The following is an 18,160-nucleotide window of genomic DNA, read 5'->3' on the forward strand; positions in this document are numbered from 1 at the left end:
ACATTCATCCTTGCAAATGCTAAAAATGCGACAGTAGGTGCGCATATGTTTTCACTCGCTATAAACAGTACATCGTAGCAGAAGTCAATGAAAATTTCGGTCGCTTCTATTAAACGTTAGAGAACGGAAAACGGATGGCAACAAAAATAACGCAGAATACGAGCAATATACTTGCAGTGCATTTAAATCGAGCAATTCACAACGGATGCGGAAGCGGTAGCAAACAGACATGAGTCCACAGAATACCATGAGACGAAACTAGGTTATATTTCATATGAAAGAAAGATAAATATGGAATCATTTACTCCATCGAATATCATAGATGAGAGCAAAAATTAAGCAGAATACGAGCAACATATTAACGTTCCAGTTCGAAGAATGCAACACGTACAAGGAGGTCGTAATTAGGAACGTAATTACTACGTGATAACAGTCACACGGTGGAAATTGAAATATGGTATTGGGTTTTACAAATAAATACACTTTACCACCAGACACGCCCATGAAGTATAAATAAAAAATATTGTCATTTAATACTCGTATTTCAAAAAGCATACTTGTCGTATTTATAATTCAGTGTAACGCCACTTGGAGCGCTGCCGTCGTTCTCTGTTTCCGTGTCGTAACAAAGGCCATGCACTTTTCATATTTTTATGGTTCAAATGATTCAAATGGCTCTGAGCACTATGGGACTTAACTTCTGAGGTCATCAGTCCCCTACAACTTAGAACTACTTAAACCTAACTAACCTAAGGACATCACACACATCCATGCCCGAGGCAGGATTCGAACCTACGACCGTAGCGGTCGCGCGGTTCCAGACTGTAGCGCCTAGAACAGCTCGACCACCCGGGCCGGTCATATTTTGATGTTTTGTGGGTTTTACTCATGACGACGATCGAGGCTACCACAAGCTCGCAACTTGAAAACCGAGAAGATTTTATTTAAGCACGCCTCCACGAAATACTCCTAGACACAGTATGACCACTGGCTATCGCAGTGGTCTGAAAATCACCTGTAGGCGTTGCAGGCACATGAAGCGATATGGGAAGTTTTGAAGCGCAGCACAGATGAATGCTGGCAACGATACAGGCTCCATATGAAGAAATTAATTGACATAAGCAACTTTTGACAGAGGGCAGATGGTTATGGACTGACAAAATGGTTCAAATGGCTCTGAGCACTATGGGACTCAACTGCTGTGGTTATCAGTCTCCTAGAACTTAGAACTACTTAAACCTAACTAACCTAAGGACATCACACACATCCATGCCCGAGGCAGGATTCGAACCTGCGACCGTAGCAGTCGCACGGTTCCGGACTGCGCGCCTAGAACCGCGAGACCACCGCGGCCGGCTATGGACTGACACCTGGGAACATTTCAGAGTAAGTGAGGCCATTCGGCTGTTCGAGTGCCACTGTAGTGAACATATGCAGAAAGCCGATGAAGGACAGTGAAACCATGAGTAGATGACAACGTGTTGGGCTGCACACATCACAGAACGCGAAGGTCAGAAGTGAAACTTGATTTGACGACAGAGTACAATGCTAGTGCAGGCAAAAGTATTTCTGAGAGCAGAGTTCAGTACACATTGTTGAGCATGTGGCTCTGCAGCAGTCAAGCCATAAGTGTTCCCAGACTGACTCAACAACATCTGTAGTTACGATTGTAGTGGGCACGTTATCACCGAGATTGTCCCGTGGATCTGTTGCTGCTTCTAAGTGTTCTGCCAATGAATCGCAGTCTTTGGTTAGCTCTACCCACAACATTATCAATGTGATCGTTCCATTTTAGGGTTTTTGTAATTGTAATTCCTAAGTATTTTGTTGAATTTACAGCCTTCAGATTTGTGTGAGTTATCGCGCAATCGAAATTTCTCGGATTTCTTTTAGTACTCATGTGAATAACTTCACACTTCTCTTTATTCAGGGTCAATTGCCACTTTTCGCACCATACAGATATCTTATATAAATAATTTTTCAATTCGTTTTGGTCATCTGATGACTTTACAAGACGGTAAATGACAGCATCATCTGCAAACAATCTAGGAGGGCTACTCAGATTGTCTCCTATGTCGTTAATATAGATGAGGGACAATATACGACCTATAACACTTCCTTGCTTCGAACTGTGACCTTTCTGACAGGAAATCACGAATCCAGTCGCACAACTGAGGCCGTATTCCATAGGCACACAGTTTGGTTAGAAGACGTTTGTGACGAACGGTATCGAAAGCCTTCTGAAAGTCTAAAATTGTGGAGTCAATTTGACATCCCTTGTCGATAGCACTCATTACTTCATGAGTATAAAGAGCTAGTTGTGCTTCGCAAGAACGATATTTTCTGAATCCGTGCTGACTACGTGTCACTAAATTGTTTTCTTCGAGGTAATTCATAATGTTCGAATACAGTATATGTTCCAAAACCCTACTGCAAATCGATGTTAGTGATATGGGCCTGTAATTCAGCGGATTACTCCTACTTCTCTTTTTGGGTATTGGTCTGACTTGAGCAATTTTCCAGTCTTTAAGTACGGATATTTCTGTGAGCGAGCGGTTGTATATAATTGCTAAATATGGAGCTATTTTATCGGCATACTCTAAGAGGAACCTGACTGGTATACAATCTGGACCGGAAGCCTTGTTTTTATTGTGTGATTTAAGCTGCTTTGTGACACCGAGGATATCTATTTTTATGTTTCTGATCATGGCAGTTGTTCTTGATTGGAATTCAGGAATATTTACTTCGTCTTCTTTGGTGAAGGAATTTCGGAAAATCGTGTTTAATAACTCTGCTTTAGTGGCACTGTCATCAGTGACTTCATCGTTGTTATCGCTCAGTGAAGCTATTGATTGCGTCTTGCCACTGGTGTGCTTTGTGTATGACCAGGATCTCTTTGGCTTTTCTGCCAGATTCCGAGACAGAATTACGTTGTGGAAATTATTGAAAGCATCTCGCATTAAAGTACGCACTATATTTCGAACTTACGCAAAACTTTGCCAGTCTTGGGGATTTGCGTTCTTTTAAATCTGGCATGCTTCTTTCGCAGCTTCTGCAACAGCGATCTGCCCGTTTTGTGTACCAGGGGAGACCAGTACCATCACTTATTGATTTATGTAGTATATATCTGTCAATTGCTGTTGATACTATCTATTTGAAATCATTCCATAACTTTTCTACGCTTACATAACCAGATCGTAAGGAGTGCAGACTGTCTCTTAAAAAGGCGTTAAGAGCACTTTTATCACCTTTTTTAGATAGATGTACTTTGCGTTTCTTTTTGATGGTTGTAGGCGTTGGATTCAGCCTAGCAGCTACTGGCTTGTGGTCGCTAATCCCTGTATTCGTCACGATACTCACTGTTTGTCCAGGATTATTTGTTGCTAAGAGGTCAAGTATGCTTTCGCAACCATTTACGATTCGAGTGGGCTCATGAACTAATTGCTCAAAATAATTTTCTGAGAAAGCAATATCTGCATTTACTTACACACTACAGTCCAATATATGATTCCGAAATTAGACACACAATGAATTAATCCTACATCCTGTGTCCTGGGTTTTTCAGAAACACTAGCATAACAAAAGTCAAGGGATACCTAACAATATGGTGTCGGACCTGATTTTACCCAGCGTAGTACAGCGGTTTGACGTGGGATGGAGTCAATAAGTCGTTGGAAGTCGCCGACAAAATACTGATCCATGATACCTCTATAGCCAGCCATAATTGCGAAAGTGTTGCCGATGAAGGAATTTGTGCACGAACTGAACTCTCGATTATGCCCCACTGACGTTCGACGGTATTCATGATGGATGATCTGGGTGGCCAGACCATTCGCTCTAACCGTCCAGAACGTACTTCAAACAAATCACGCCCGCATCTCGTGGTCGTGCGGTAGCGTTCTCGCTTCCCACGCCCGGGTTCCCGGGTTCGATTCCCGGCGGGGTCAGGGATTTTCTCTGCCTCGTGATGGCTGGGTGTTGTGTGCTGTCCTTAGGTTAGCTAGGTTTAAGTAGTTCTAAGTTCTAGGGGACTTATGACCACAGCAGTTGAGTTCCATAGTGCTCAGAGCCATTTGAACCAAACAAATCACGAACAAGTGTGATCCGGTGGCATGGCGCATTGTCATCTATAAAAATTACACCGTTGTTTGGGAACACGAGGTCCTGAAACGCTGCAAATGGTCTCCAAGTCGCTGAACATCCAGAGGACCCACCCCGTTCCATGTAAGCACAGTCCACACCATTACGAAACATCTAGTAGCTTGCACAGTGTCTTGTTGACAGCCTGGATCCGCGGTTTCATGAGGTCTGTGCCATCAGCTCTTACCTACTGACATTGGGACCCATCTGACCAAGCCACGGTTTTCCAGTCGTCTCGGGACCAACCGATATCGTCACGAACCCAGTAGAGCCGCTGCAGGCGATGTTGTGCTCTTAAGAAAAGGCTCTCGCGTCATTCATTTGCTGCTATAGCCCATTAACGCCAGATTTCAATGCACTCTGCTTGTGGATACGTTCGACGTACGTAGCACATTTACTTCTGCAGTTACTTCAGGAAGTATCGGTTGTCTGTTAGCACTGGCAACTCTAGGCAACCGCCGCTCCTCTCGGTGTTTAAGTGAAGGCTGTTGGCCACTGTGTTGCCCATGGTGAGAGGAAACGCCTGTTATCTGGTATTCTCTGCACATTCCTGACACTGTGCATCGCGGAATTTTGAATTCCCAAATGATTTCCAAAATGGAATGTCCTATGCATCTAAGCTCCAAATGCCATTCCACTTCCAAAATCTGTTACTTCCGATCGTGTGGCCACAATCGCGTCGGAAACATTTCTGCATGAATCACCGGAGTACATGTTACAGCTCCGTCAATGCACTGCCATTTCATACCTTGTGTACGCGATACTATCGCAATGTGAATATGTGCATATCGCTATCCGATGGCTTGTCACCTCAGGGTATACTACCTCCTCGGAAGAGTGTATTTTTTATTACGTCTACTATCTGAAATCTATAATAGAAATCAGTAAGTCTTTCTCCGCTACCCTCTCATTCATATCGCTGAGCAGGCATTCCCTCCTAACTCTCCCGTAACTCTTCATTCCATTTGTTCCCCCACTTTAGTGTTCGAATCGCTCATGATTTTTAAATTTTCAACTCATTTTACACACTGAATTACCATTTGAGTTCTCTCATATACTCTAACTCGTCATCCTCTGCTAGTAACGTCCGTATGTATAACAGAATTAAAATTCTTGGTTTAGTTTAGATTGATATGAGGATAAGACTACCACTGACCTGTTCACCGTAGCTTACACTTTCTCCTATTTTCCTATCCGTATAGAATATTTCTCCAGTTATGGCGTTTCCTGATCTTGTTGCTATTACATTATGTTTGCGTTAACTGTTATCTTTACCCTCTTTTCATTCCACTTCACATTTAGGTTGAGACTTTCCATTTCTCTTTCGAGTTTGTGTAGCTTCTACACTACATTCAAACTCTGACATTCCCTGTTTCGACTGCTAAAATGCTAATCTACTCTTTTTTTCAACTTACACACCTTCAGCAGTTTACTGTCTACAACCCATCCCTAGTTTCTTTCTCGCTATCCTATCCCATACAACTGTTTACCTGAAGCTCCTCTTGGAACTCCCGAAGATAACGAACCGAAAAGTTGCAGCATCTCCAAAAACAAACCACTGCAGTGGCATAACGTCTGTATTGCCATTGTGGTCAAGTGTCGCCATGGTTTGATGACGTTGCTTCCAGTGTCAGGCTCCATTTGGCCTTGAGAGAGGTGTTAGGTTGCACATGAGGCAATTGGGCTTACTAAATGGCTTTTACCACTGAGTGTCAAATTACACATAGTTCACACACCCATCCCCGTCCCTTCCCTCTCCCCCCTGGTATTTCCATGCACCAGAGTCACTGCTGGTACGAGATGGCCTTGACCATAAGCATCAGGTTTCACTGATAAGGGCTTCAGGTGTCATGCTTCACCTTGTGGGGAGTTATCATTTTACACAAGACGGAATTCCGCTAGGTATGTTCAAAATCACTTCCCATTTGTCTGATGTAGTGCCTTGTACCAGTTCAATTTGCTGTTAAGGATTTCCGAGAACTGGCCACGTGGTCTCCGGGTGGGAAAACGAAAGTGACGCTTTGGACCAATGGGATTCAAGAACTCCCTCCATCTCTCCTGCTATTATAACTAGAGCATTCTAGTGGATGGCTTCAGCCTAGTGCTGATCGTCATAGGGAGAGGATGAGGTTTGTTATAAGCAAAAGTTTCTTTCTGCATAGAAACTGTCACGAAATAATAATAATGTTGTATCAAATTAACATGTGGTTTATTAACAATTTTCTGCCATACACTTTGGTAACAACAATTTTTCAGCTTTTTTCAGTTCCAAATACAATATTTACATTCCAATCATTTGTTATTTATATTTACAACATATGGGAAATAGGAATAACAGCAAGAGGTGAAGGAAGGCCACACACACACAGACACACACACACACACACACACACACACACACACACACACACACGCACATATTTACAACCATATGTAGTGTGCACTCACTTACAGATACTCAAATACACAGATCTATGACAAACGATACGACAATCTATTCCATACACACCCACTATAAATAAACAAACACACACTCATTCAGTTAAGTGCATAGTTTGAGTACAGAAGGGGCCCGATCCGTCCCCAAACATGAACCGTTCGTCATCACAACGCGTCAGCCCGACGTTCAGCTACAGTGCAGTATGCATCTCATCGTCCCTTCGTAGAAAGACTACTGGACGTACCATATTTGGATCGTAGCCTTTCACTCCGCACAAGAAGCAACCTGTAGCCATATAATGTATTCTGGAAACGGCGCAGTTTCGTTTCGCAAACTCTAAGCGGTGGATGTGGAGTTAAGAGAGGTCCAGAGCGCTTCGTGAACTGCCTTAAAACCTTAACCGTCTCTACAGTGACTAGTCCTTGACTAAAAATGGTGGCAGACATGAAATTTGGCCTAGTAACGGAATCTCTTGAGCCCGAGCGCCCATCCCAACAGTAAATTAAATGAATTTCACCGTATTCCCTAATATTTTCCATTGTTTTTCCGAAAACTAAATTGTTCATTAACTTGTAAAAATCATTTTAAAAGTCACACGTCGTTATGCACTCTATTTGTTGTTTAAATCTATGTACTCCTTCAACCAGCGTAACTGGTCGAAGAAGATGCCAAGAATGCTTCTAACAAGTTTCGTCATCAACTCCGCTTGTTCCCCAGCGCTGACGTCAACCTGAAGACACAACCTTTGCGCAGTACTGAGTACACTGGACACCGACAAATCACTGTGCGCGTCATGCAGATAGGCATCTCCCTCAGTAGAATCTTCAACCACGTTTAGCCTGAAGCCTCCAATTGATAGAGATTGCTGCATGGCTTACCTGTAGAGGTTGTTTACACCCGGGGAAAGGATGTAACTTAAATCGTCAGGTGGCCTATACTCCTCACTCGTTCGCAGGTTGTTCGCCTCGGCGTATCTATTCAAGCACTGGCGAAGCCCCCATGAACCGCGCGATCGAAGAAGAGCAACATGTTAAACATCGGTCAGCATTTGGAAGTCTACACTCATATTCCTTACAATTCTGTCCCATGAAACTCCTAGTGCAGTGTAATAGAAGGCAGTGTCCAGAAAGTACGTGCGTAGGTATACTAAACCAAAATCAGGGATGTTAAACTGTGCCAAATATTCACCGTGCGCTCATTTTCCGCATCTATTATGACAGTGCCTGTCAGATTACTGCAGAAAACTGTTATGTTAGGCATTATTGTTTCGTCAGTCTCTCCATTAAATCCAGGTATTCGTAAGGAAAGACCCCATTCTTCGTCTGGATACCCCTTGGATACTTTCCTGGAAAGCTACTAGCTTGTACCAAGGAAGAGAACTATTAGAATCACTGCATCGTTTGCTCTCAAAATGAGAGAGGTCTCCACTAAGGATTGAGAGAAAATTTGCATCGTTGGGATATGCTCCTCTGCCGCTATGCATAACCTCCTGACGCATCGTCTCAGACCCCGTGGAGAACAAACACACCAAATATCATAACTGAGCTGTGTGTTAGTTTATAACAGAATAAGGGCAACACTCTACCTCCATATCAATCCATTTATGCATGTGTGTTTTAGCACTGGATTTAGCAGTTAGTATTATGTGGGTTGACATTTGGAAGAACTAAGGCTATGTATATTCATGGATTTACCTATAGAATGTTGGAAATATTGAAAAACCTGAAAAGTACAAAAATATGGAAATCGGGAAATTGGAAAAAGTGTGAAAAACAGGGGAAAATGGCAAGAAAAAGGTAAAATACGGATCGAAATGATCATACAGAGTATCTATATTAATGGAGAGGAATTAGTTGAAATGTATGGCACAAATAGTCGATCAAAATGTGTGGTAGCCCCTTGGATACTTTCTTAGAAAGCTACTAGCTTGCACCAAGGAAGAGAATTATTAGAATCACAGCACCCTTTGCTCCCAAAATGACTGAGAGATCTGCGCTAAAGATTGAGACAGCTCGCAGAAGATTTGAAAAAAAAATTTGGAGTTTGTTATTTATACAGAGGGAGAGGGAGAAACGTTACTCCACTTAGTACTTCTCAGTGACTGAGAGCGTGACCGTGGCCTCGGCGTCCCTCAGGGGGATTCTGACCTATGTTACATAGTAGATGTTTGTCTATGAATCGAAAATACGGAGTCCACTTGAAATGTACAAATCTCTGCATTAAATAGTAGCGTTAAGGCAGTTTTTACGTATATGTTTTTTTAGAAGTTGAAATCAGAATTCTGATTACAAAAAGTTCATATTTCAAAAATTATAAATTATTATTTAATTGCTTCATAATCAAACCTAAATAAAAATATATCTTACATCTTGAAAGACTCAGACATAAAATATTAAAGCGTCATATGGTTATGATAATACTGAAAGCAGGTCGTTAAGCATAACGCTGGCGTACCTGTGCAGATAGGGGAATAAAAGAAGTTTTCTCCCTTTTCTTACTGTCTAGACAAACTCGGCCCTCTTTCTAACTTTTCTGTTTGTCACTTCAACCTTCCAAAATTCTGTGGGGAAATTATCAGAGAGTCCTTTGATCCCAGTTCTTTTTGAGGATCGAGTCATTGTTGGCATCTGTGGGAAGTAGGTACTTTATTACTGAATTTTGAAAGTCGTAGAGGCTTTTTTGCCTATATTTGTTATATGTCATGTACGCGTTATATAGGCATAAATGGATAAAATGTATTTCGTGGCTTTTCGCCCATTAAAGACTCTTTCTCTGAATCGGGTAATACGCCATCATTTGATCTAAATGGTCGGCACCGCCTACTTCACAACCGTATCAGGTTTCTGAATTACAACACCCTGACAAGTTATGTCAACCATTTTAGCAGAAAACTCTGAGATGATCATCAGCATTTTTCCTCTGTCTTTCCATCTGAATTCACAAATTCCTTCTTCACTATAAACATCCACTACTTCACCGTCTTTTGGTTTCCAAGTAACCATTTACCTCTTTCGTTTTACCTGGGAGTTCATGTAACATACTAAATCAGAAGAGTCATTCTACATATTAAGTTCAATTCCATAAGGTTGAGCATAATTCTTTATACATTGTCGGAGAATGAGTCTCTTGTCAATTTTTTCGTTGGTAATATAAGTCTGTCCATTGTCGTGTGAAAAAGTCTAACAAAGGTAGAATTTTGTACAGCCTGTCAGCAGGTATAGGTTCATTGGGTTCTGGATTTTTTTTTTTTTTTTTGCTAAATGCAAAACTTACACGATTCAAAAGGTATACCCTGCCCTTAACTCAACGAAAGCACGGAAATCCAAAGAGTGCAGGGTTAGTGATCCAATAATCACTAATTATGCTCAATGGAATGGTTCCGATGTGATAAAGTAAACCAAGTAACATCCTAAATTCTTCTGCCTCTAGAGGCTCCCATCATTTACCAATTTCTTAGGATGTTCGGCGATTCTGCCTAGATACTGGGCAAAATGCAAAGCTTGCAAGATTCAAAAAGTATACCCTGCCCATAACTCAACGAAAGCACGGAAATCCAAAGAGTGCAGGGTTAGTGGTCCAATAATCACTAATTGCGCTCAGTGGAATGGTTCCCATGTGATAATGTGATAATGGTGTATTTAGATGAGTCATGTCTGCAATTTATTTCAAAAGGTATGCCAGTGGTATTAAGCGCTTGCCTAGTCCATTGTGTCAGGGATCGGTTTGGGGCGGCAGAAGGGACACTTACCCGAGGTGCCGAGTCAGGTTCTTGGGATTAGTCTTCTTCATCGGGATCCTCGTCCCCTTCAAGAAGGAAACAAAAAATTTTATTCCTACAAGAACTCATCGTCGCTGATATTTTCCAGGATATCCTCTTCGTCATCTCCTGCCAGAATCCTCAGAAATTCGTCGTCAACGAGATTGTTGTCAAAGTGCGGTCCTCACTTTTTACTCTTCTTTGCCTGGAAATAAAAAAAATGAATGTACATGAAAGGCCAACGAGAAATTCAGACTTATTTATTTGAGATAAATTATTTTACTAAACTCTGCAAAGTCACATCAAAAGTAATGAAGCCCAAACAAATGTTTGTTTTCCAGCCATATTTACAAAACTAATTAGTAAGATTCAAATTAAGTGCCTACAATAGAAGGGACTAATAAGAATGGAGCACAAATAGGAAAAGAACACTTAATAAGAGATTTTGTAAAAATTGCGTTTTTATCTGTTTGTCCATCAGAGTATTTGCTTCCTTTTTACCAAAACCACCAGTCAGAGTTAAAAAACAAAAAGAGTAAGAATAATCTTCAAAAAGAACACATTCACAGATCTTGTTGCTGCGGGAAGCGTCCAAGACGTAGAGTAGTCGGCGGAACACTGCGGCATGGGTGCCAACGTCCCAGCAAGCTATGGAATGGGTTCAGAATGTCCAGAACAGTTTTTACTTCCTCTATAGTGAACTATTCTGACTGGGAAATAAGTTTACCTAGTAAAATGGAAAGATATTTATGGAAAATATTACTGCCAAATGTTGAATCAATCAGAATAACAGAAATATTTAGACAAAGGAGTTGCTCGAAAAGACATGGTGACAAGACGAAATTGTCATACTCCCATTAGTTTTGTGTTTCTGTGAAAACGGTCATATTATTTATTTGGATTCCAAACGCTGTGTATTCTCTCCAAATACATGCGAGTTGCAAGACATATGTGTTTGTAACCGTAAAATATTTGGATTCAGTGTAAAGCGGTACGAACCCTTAAACTGAAAGCGATACACATGGATCATATATTGACGCTACTTAAGATGAAATTACGAGAAGTTTTCTGGGGGCTTTCTAAACAACAAGGGTCATACATTTTATCCACATGACGTAGATTTGCCCCTTATACTACTGACTGCCGTTTGTCTAAGTTTTTAAATCATTTATCTTACTTTTAACCTTTTTTCGATTGTTCTTTCGAGCTTTATCAGTTGTCTTAAATATGACGCCGGTGTCACATATGCAACTGATTGTTTTGGGGAGAATTAACGCATGTTGGAGAGGAGTCCATAGATGCTGAAAGCTCGGTTGCTTCTATACCTCATCGCTACTGTGTGGAATGTTACGTCTGCCTCAGCTGCAATGATGACGCCAATCTATATCTCCATGTCAGGACCGTCCCGTATCATTATATGTCAGCCAGTGAGCACATGTCACCTTCATATGGTTTTAGAGCTTAACATTCTAGCGCCATGCATTATTATTTTCTAAATGAACAGATATGTTCCTGCTGTGAAATGGAACTGTTCGACATTAAGATGGTACTTAAAAAGCTCTTGAAACGTATTTTTGGTACCATTTACAATACGGCATGGCTCGCAAATCTATTGCTACATAATAATAAATGGTGTGTGAACTGTTATTTGTCTGTCAATAGTTTTAATTATTTAACTTGGAAATCAATTACACGGACTCGAACTGTTGTCCAAAATGCGTATTCTGAAAGGAGGTGCACTCTACCAACACTACGGTTCAGTAATTTTGGTAGAGTACATAAATACATATGATTTCTGGCAGTATTAGTAACATTGGTAGGGTAAGAAACATAAATGAATGCTTGAGAGAGCAACAGGGAGCTGATGACATCTCTATGTTTTTTATTTGTATGTTCGTTTGTTTATGTTGCAAACTAATTAGGACCGCACATCCTTCATTGTTAGTCCATTGTGTATTTCGTTGTTGTTGTAATGGTCTTCAGTCCTGAGACTGGTTTGATGCAGCTCTCCATGCAACTATACAGTAAAGCTGCACGCCCTCGGGAAAAATCACGGCTGTAGTTTCCCCTTGCTTTCAGCCGTTCGCAGTACCAGCACAGCAAAGCCGTTTTGGCTAGTGTTACAAGGCCAGATCAGTCAATCATCCAGACTGTTGCCCCTGCAACTACTGAAAAGGCTGCTGCCCCTCTTCAGGAACCACACGTTTGTCTGGCTCCTCAACAGATACCCCTCCGTTGTGGTTGCACCTACGGTACGGCTATCTGTATCACTGAGGCACGCAAGCCTCCCCACCAACGGCAAGGTACATGGTTCTTGGGGGGGGGGGGGGGGTATTTAGTATCTCCACAAAATATAAATTGCGTTGTGTAAACAAAAAAAATTTGGTGTTCACGTAACTTCTGCGCTTTTATGTAACAAAAACAAACCTTTTGACGCAAGTACAGTTTGCAGACACAAACACAAAAAACCTATATAATTATTGTTATATTGTACTCAATAGAATGTTCTCTATCATAGCAGCTCGTGGTCTCGCGGTAGCGTTCTCGCTTCCCCCAGCACGGGGTCCCGGGTTCGATTCCCGGTGGGGTCAGGGATTTTCTCTGCCTCGTGATGACTGGGTGTTGTGTGATGTCCTTAGGTTAGTTAGGTTTAAGTAGTTCTAAGTTCTAGGGGACTGATGACCATACCTGTTAAGTCCCATAGTGCTCAGAGCCATTTGAACCATCTCTATCATAATCTAAGGGAAGAGGTGAAACCTGATGGTCAAGGAAAGGCAGGATTCGGTTACGAGTGTGGATGGGGACGTAATCAGTTACTATTGGTTGCCAGTTACACACATTAATTTTTCAAACAGAAATTCCAGATTCAACAATAAATAAAAATGCCACACGTTATTAGTGAACTGTGTAAATAGTAGTGTTTTCAGTGATTTAAAATTTATCAAATCACCATAAAATACAGATCCAAATAATGTTTAGAAAAAAAAAAGAAACAAGCCACTGTGATCACGGCTGAATGCCTTACACGCCAAGAATGACAAAAATTAAAAATGTTTAAGAACTCGCTGAAATTTACAAATTACAGGTATTGAAATATTAAAGGGTAAGTGGCCACCAACACACCAGAATGTATCAGACGCCAGGGATGGCAGTAAATAAGGTTTTTAAGGCTTACTTCTAAAATATAAATACAAAATTATTTTTTTCAAAGCAAATGACCATCATCACGGCTGAATGCCTTACACGCAAGGAACGGCAATTATATAAAAAATTTAGAAAACTGCTGTAAAACATCAAATACAAGCAAAGGTTAATTAATAGAAACAAGAAACTGACCACCAAACGGGTGAAATAAAATGATGGTAAACCTTGTAACACAACCCTTATACTGCTAGATTTATTCCCGAAGGCTACCACCACTATTAACTAGACATATATAACCTTTAATGTAGGCACTACAAGGTATGTTAATAAATAATACAATAATAAATCACAAGGACCAGACACAGACGGTGCTCAAGGAATCGATCTCTGAAAAGGTTCGGCAACAAATACTTTCGCGAGCGATGAGGTAGGTAGCCAAGAGTTGCAGTCACTTCACAAGACGGTAACTCAGACTAGTGGCAGTCCAACTAATGACTAATGATAATCTTGCTGAAGCTACCTGACGCCCGATAAACCAAATGCAAAGATGGAACAATACGCCAAAGCCGGGACCGGTGGTCGGCCCAACGTCCCCAAAATACTGTGTTTAGAGCGCCCGGAACGAGAAAGGAACGACTACCTGATTTCCGTCCGATTCCACAAACCCTAAAATCTGAACAAACAAGTCACAGTACAGAACACCAAACAAACTAACAGTAACTAAAACCCCACTCGATTTGCGTGCGAAGCAAAACCGAAATGTAACCAACCAGAATCAGCAACCACACGTCATTGAGGAAACGGTTGCAAAGCGAGCCAAAACCAAGCACCAAATGAGTGACATCAAATTCATGAGGCACACAAACGCACACTGAACTCACTGTGACAACTCTGACGGCGGTTTGCAGAATGAAACAAATCTCTTCACTGCTTTATTAATTCACAGTTGAGTAACCACACGGTCTAATCACTGAGCCAAGAGCTTTTAACACAGTAGGGTCTTCAAGTACTAAGCGGTACGGAGATCCACCAAACTGCACATGACGGCGCGATTGTAATCTGTCACATCACATACGTACTACGGCGCCCACAAGGGTGACTGACTCCACTCGGACTGAAATCCACTCATCTTAAAGCTTGCTGGAGCCAGTTTACGACGAGGTCGTGCACCCTCATGACCACAACCCTTCCATCCGGCAGTCCATGCGTGCCGCCAGGGGGTCCCGGCGTGTTCTTGCACTGCGCGGACCTGGCTCCTCCGGAGTCCCCAACCGAACTCACTGGCGCGACCCGGAAAACAAAACAACGACGTCGCCCCAAAGATAGGGCAACAGTTACTACATATCAGTAACCGCCGCTGCTGCCACTAGCGGCCAGGCAAGGCTTGCGAAACCAAGTGTCGCCAATCAACACGAGAAGAAGACAAACAACTGAACATGCCAACTAAATGATACCGTCTGGCCTCCAACAGAGGGCGGAAACCTACAAACAGTATCAACGGGAGCCGCAGAACAGCTCAAGAGGTTTCCTTTTATAGTTGGTAAGTGCGAAAGTTGTTTAACGATAACAGGAACATGTTTTATATAAGTTTGACAATGTATTAAGGCGATGTTTGATATTACTTTACTTTGCATTTTTTTTTTTAATTTCACCTTTCCTTGAGGAAACTGCATCTCCTAGCGCTATATGATAAATCTATATTTCTTAGTTTTAATTTTACTATAAATAGCTACTATTTACTTTTAGCCGGCCGAAGTGGCCGTGCGGTTCTAGGCGCTGCAGTCTGGAACCGCGAGACCGCTACGGTCGCAGGTTCGAATCCTGTCTCGGGCATGGATGTTGTGATGTCCTTAGGTTCGTTAGATTTAACTAGTTCTAAGTTCTAGGGGCTAATGACGTCAGACGTTGAGTCCCATAGTGCTCAGAGCCATTTGAACCATTTTTGAACTATTTACTTTTAAGTAACAGATACCAGGATAACTATGTAGAACAAAAATTTTCCGTAGGTCGTGTGGTCATTTATACATCCAAAATCAGTATGAAGATGATTCAAGACTTCCGGTTACTAGGAAATGTAGTAAGACAATGATCGCATACTGAAATAAAGCGATCGAAACGCTGTAACGCCCGATAGGTATGCAACACAGTGCACATGCAACTCGCTTAATCTTAAATGACCAAAGCTACTAGGGACATTACCGAAATCTACGCTTACTTACGGTAGTCCACAGTAGCCTATGGCAGTTTCACAACTCTAAATCTGAGACATTTATCACGGATGATGAATAAGAGTATTGAGAGGTAAGTATAGACTGTCTGTATTATTTTGTCAACATTGCAGAATCGTCCATTGCGACGCGCGTAGTGGCCACAACACACACAGGCCATGGGTGCCGGTGATGCTGTACTCCCAAATAACGGTCTTTGCGCTCTGCCATCCTCAAACGTCGGAAAAATGTTCTTCTCTTTCACCATCGGATGTGTGTTGCATCCCACTCCAAATCTCGTGGACGAGTTGAACACCCGTACTGAAATATAATCCTACATTTAATAACACGTGGGGAAGCGGAGTCAGATAGTCACCTATGCACAGTTCCGAGCTTGCGTTATCCTGCCTAAAAAGCACGTGGATTAATTTCTTTTGGCTGAAATAAACAAAGGAATCGGTTTCCGGCTATAATGACGACACGTTTCAGCGCAAGAAGTCATTTCAGTCTGAGACCTGTTAGAGGCAACATCTTCAACGCCGATAGCATCAGCAGATATGAAACGGTAATGGTTTTGACGGTCCTCCATCGGAGGCGATTAAACGGCTGCAGTTTGGCCCTTGTGGTCGCACAGGTATTTATTGAACAGGTTTTTCTTCCCTCATTTTTGTGTGTGCTCATTATAGCTGCAATCTGATGATTTATTTTTTCTCCTTCGCCGTTACGGATGTGATGGACGTTTGCTGAATATTTTTTGTCTCATCGTATAATAACTTAATCTGTTTGTAATCTGCCATGCTAGTACTCGTACAGCCTTGCACTACTGTTGTAGAAATTTGATGCTACACTCAGCTGGGACAATATGTTACACGTCTTGAAAACAGCTAAAATAAAGATCGAAAAACAAAATAGGTCCTTTACAAAAACGAAACAGCTGTTACACGCGGAGGTGTCCGACACGGTTTGCGTTATCAGCCATTATATTTAACCTTTATATGGAAGAGCCACTTAGAAAAGTCAGATAGCGGTCACAAACAGTTATACTAATAAGGCCACAGAAAATATATGTTATGCTTTTGATATAAGTGTCCTGGCTAAAAGTGCAGCGGATCTTGAAACTATATTAATAAAAATGGAAAAGTGTTGCAGGAAGGTATAATACGAAAATAAATAAGTCCAAATAAATGTGATGGCACTGAATAAAGAACAGAACTATGAAATTCTCTTTTTTGTAGATAATGACTTGCTACTTGAGCAACTTGACTCATATACATTTTTTAAGAACTAAGATTAGCAAGGACGGGTGGAGAAAAGCAAAAGTAAAAACTTCCTTCAATAAGAAGAAGATCTTAACTTCAAAAAGCACCAGCCCTGAAGTAAGGAAAAGGATTTTCAAAGCCCATGTTTGGATTTTGGCATGGTTTGGACTCCGGGGACTCAGAAAGAGAAGAAAAGAAATTCTTTCTCTATGTGTAGCTATCGATGCGTACTCAAAATAACGTTTAATGACGCAATCACAAATGAATAGCTCCTTGAAAGAGTGTGTGAAAATAGAAACCTTTGGTAGTCTGTTGTTGAAAGAAGAGTGCTACTTATTGGCCATCTAATAAGAGATGAGGCACTCCTGAGCACAATAATAAAGGAGTATTTCAGTGGAAAGAGGCTTACAGGAAGACAAGGCCAAGGCTTAAAGACTAAATTATGAAAGATGTAGGAGGTATCACCTAAGGAGAAATGTAGGTGGAGCCGGCAACACATGAAAATTGAGGATCTGTTGCTATCTCAAAAAAAATGTTCAAACGTGTGTGAAATCTTATGGGACTTAACTGCTAAGGTCATCAGTCCCTAAGCTTACACACTACTTAACCTAAATTATCCTAAGAACAAACACACACACCCACGCCCGAGGGAGGACTCGAACCACCGCCGGGACCAGCCGCACAGTCCATGACTGCAGCGCCTAAGACCGCTCTGTTGCTATCTCAATTGCTGCCAAACCAATAGTCGAATTGATCACTACGTAAGAAGAAAAAGACAAATATGAGAATGCAAGATATGCCTCAGAAGCACAGGCCTTTTGTGTGGTTCAAATGGCTCTGAGCACTATGCGACGTAACTTCTGAGGTCGTCAGTCGCCTAGAACTTAGAACTAATTAAACCTAACTAACCTAAGGACATCACACACATCCATGCCCGAGGCAGGATTCGAACCTGCGACCGTAGCGGTCACGCGGTTCCAGACTCAAGCGCCTTTAAGCGCACGGCCACACCGGCCGGCACCTTTTGTGTGGGCTTTTCACTTGAATAGAGTGGCATATTACTTCTTCAAGTGTATATCAATTCCATGAGCTTTAAAACCGAATGCTCCACTTCAATAAATTCTACAATAAGTCCAATAACTTTAAGTTGGTAGCTCGGAAAAACGTCCTTCCTACTTCGGCCATTCCTGAGTTGGTTCGTTCTTCTCGCATC

The sequence above is a fragment of the Schistocerca nitens genome, chromosome 6 (assembly GCF_023898315.1).
Source record: "Schistocerca nitens isolate TAMUIC-IGC-003100 chromosome 6, iqSchNite1.1, whole genome shotgun sequence".
NCBI lineage: Eukaryota > Metazoa > Arthropoda > Insecta > Orthoptera > Acrididae > Schistocerca > Schistocerca nitens.